Source organism: Nannospalax galili, unplaced genomic scaffold, assembly GCF_000622305.1.
Source record: "Nannospalax galili isolate Female #2095 unplaced genomic scaffold, S.galili_v1.0 scaffold321, whole genome shotgun sequence".
Lineage (NCBI taxonomy): Eukaryota > Metazoa > Chordata > Mammalia > Rodentia > Spalacidae > Nannospalax > Nannospalax galili.
Window position 1 is genome coordinate 2,104,274 of NW_008345972.1, and position 3,219 is coordinate 2,107,492.

Consider the following 3,219-nt stretch of genomic DNA (forward strand, 5'->3'; position numbering starts at 1 on the left):
TTGTTTTGAGTAGAATATATTAGAAATGTTCAGTCAGTTTATGGTTAGTGTAACTTTCAGAAAGATTATTTAAATCTAACATAAGACTGATATTCTAACTACTATTTGGAAGAATATTGTCATTCAGTATTGTTTTTTCTTGTAATAAATGAAGGAATTGTTGGGGGCGGGGATAAATAAATGTGTTTCCTTCCATCTTCTCAAGACAATTTTAATAGGCAGAAGAAATTTTCATTTTCTAATTAGAATATTTTTCTTACAAGTTGGAAAAATTAATTCTAAATTTAGGGTCATGCTTCTTTAGCAATGGAAATGTCTTAGGGTGTTCTCGCCTTGTTCAGAAGTATAGGCTGAGGCCTTAGCCCCATGTGCAATGCCACACTGAGCACTTGGGTCCTGGGACAAAAGTTGACCGATTTTGTCTGGGGGAGTCGTTATTTCAATGTATTTCTTTTTCTTTTTGTTTTAGCTAATATGGAGCTCAAATACGCCTTATTTTGCACAAAAGACTGCCAAGGACATGATCAGCAGCTGGCTACAGCCTCGATTTATATTTCTTTTTGTGGTGAACTGATTTTTTTTTAAAAAAACCAAAGTTTAAACAGAGATTTTTGAAATGCCTATGGCTCCTTTAAATAGTAAACTTGAGCATCTTTCTATTTTCCAGTAGTCAACAAAAAGCAGTTGGAATTTTCCTATTGCTTCCCATAAAAACACTCCTGCACTTGCCCAGGCCATGGATGCACCCTGTCCCCTCTCCTCCCATCATGGGGCTGCAATGCTTACCCTCTGCCTTCCTGACTTCAGCGATTCTGTTGCTGATGTAGAAAACTCCTCTCCCCATTCCCTGTAAATGATGCAGGCCTTATGGAGAATAGGGAAACTCCCAACCACCTGTCACCTGGATATCCTGATGCTGGTGCCATCTCTAAATCAAATGCCTGGGCCACTATCTACAAGTGACCTGATCTGCTTGGAAACTATGGGAGAGAATAGGTGGAATCTTATTAAAAATGACCAAGAATGTTCTAGGGCACTCTGGGAGCCCATAAAGGCAGGGACCCTCCTTTGTCAGGCAGCTTTCTGAAGATGTGGCCCAGTGGAAGGCTTCAGTGACCTTTGCTGTGGTCCCATAGGGTAGGAGGGGCAGGGGCAGTGGGTGTCAGCCTCCAAGTTCAGCGGCATCACCACTGATAACAGCACAGTTCTTCAGATGACTGCAGAAAATAGTGTTTTCTGGTCCAGCTCCTCAAAACAAAGTTTATTTGGGGGATAAACTCTTTAAAAGCAAAAGATGTATTTTCATCTCTCATCCTTACTATCTAAACAGGAAAGAGGAATGAATGGCTTGCTGGAGAGCCTGGCAAGGACACTGGGAACACAGAGTATTTGTTGAACTTGGGGTCCTTTTCATATTTTTCTTTATAATTCACACGTATATGCAGACAAGATGTGTCCTTAATTGTTAACATTGTATACAACGTAGCCCAAATATAATATGATCTGTACTAGATAATCCTAGATAAAATGTTAGCGATAATAGATGATATAACCACGGTCACACCCCAGGAAAGGAGCCCATGTCTGGAGGCTGGGCTGCTCTCCCCAAGGCCAAGCCCAAGGAGGTCTGGCAACAGAAGGGTGCAAGGAGACTCTACCCTGCCCCGCCGTGGCCTGCAGGGTGGACATACGCTGCACAGAGCTCTCCTTGAGAACACAGAGGAATCTCAAGACATTCTGCCTACCTATTAGCTTTTCTTTATTTTTTTAATTTTTTTGGAAAAAAAATGTATTTTTGAAAAGTTTGTCTTGCAATGTATTTATAAATAGTAAATAAAGTTTTTATCATTAGAAAACTCTTTTTGACTGATTCTGGGTCTTGTGTCACTAACGAGATTACTCTAAAAAGGTAGCATATTCTAGACATAGTAGAAAATTTAATGACCACAAATGATTCCTTGCTTCTACCTCTAATAAAAGAATCTCAGCAAGATGGTTGCAGGGGCCTTTATTGGCATCCCTGCAGCAGAGGGCCACATGCAGAGGAACATATAGGTCTGGGAGGTTGTGTTGATAGATGGCTGCCACACTGAGCAGGTGGGGTAAGTCAGCAGGTTTGGTCCTTGCCTTTCCAGCTGATGGTCTGTGTTGTCTTCAGAGTTACCTCCCAGCCAGTTGATGTAAGTGAAGAGATGAACACACAAGCCCATCAGTCCTGTGCCCTTGCCCTATAGCTCTTCTGCCACTGGATTCTTGGAGAATGGAAATGGAAAGAGTTCAGAAGGGAACCCCAAAAAATGCTCAGAGGGGTCCTAGGATCGCAGCCACTTTCTGTAACTTTGGAACCCTTGTCCCTTGTCATACAGCAATTTCAAGTAAATCTAGAAGCCTTGACTTCAAGACCCCAGAAAGGAATCAGCTATTTAGAGCCATGTTTAAATCCATTCAGCAGACATCTGAAATGATTCCAGAATCAGCTGTATACAATGAACAGCAAGTTGGTTCTATGGGTGTTTAGAGGTCTGGGGTTGTACAGCATGGCCAAAGAATGAAAAGAGAAAATAACAGGGCCAAGCCATTGGAGTGCTGTGTTTCAGAGCTTCAAGGATAGGAGACAGCATAGTGAACTCCCTGGGGATGAAATGGCACACCCTGACTACAGGGTGCCCTGAAGCACATCACCCTCAACTCAGAGCCTCGAGGAATCCAGGACAGGAACTTGATAGGTCTTTTGATGCCTTTCATTGCAAAGGTGTGGGCCACATGGCAGTTCCTTTTTATAAACCCATTGGGCCTACCTCCCTAGAGCCACTAATACACATATACTTCCTTGACCTCTAACTTCTACTGCAGTTCATACTTCTGACAGTCAGTTCCTCACATCAACTTGAATGGGTCACAGGGAAGTCTGTGCATGCTTTCAGAGGAGATAAGTAGACTGTTCTTCCCCATTGTTCAATCTGCTTAGAATCTAAAGCAAAAGACCTAGAGGAAAGAGGAATTTGTACCTTTCTTCCTACCTATCTGGGAAGACTTGTCCTCTGGCCCTTAAAGTGGGAATTACTTTTTTAAGTATTTAGCCTCAGACTCATTATACTACCTACTGTCCTGTGTCTCCAGTTTGCAAATGGTAATGGGATTTTTCAACCTCCCCAGCACATAACCCAACTTTCACAATAAATCTCCATTTCTGGGTGGATGGTGGATGGATGGATGGAT

At 42.3% G+C, this 3,219-nt stretch overlaps 1 protein-coding gene across 1 annotated transcript in view; it reads left to right on the forward strand.

The window, feature by feature from the left end:
* The window catches only part of Igfbp3 (insulin like growth factor binding protein 3), a 7,822-nt gene extending 5,966 nt beyond the window's left edge, over positions 1-1,856 (forward strand). Inside the window, exon 5 of the mRNA XM_008842186.2 lies at positions 470-1,856. The gene's annotated coding sequence lies outside the window, so the exon portion shown is untranslated. The remainder of the gene's footprint in view (positions 1-469) is intronic.
* The last annotated feature ends 1,363 nt before the right edge of the window (positions 1,857-3,219 follow it).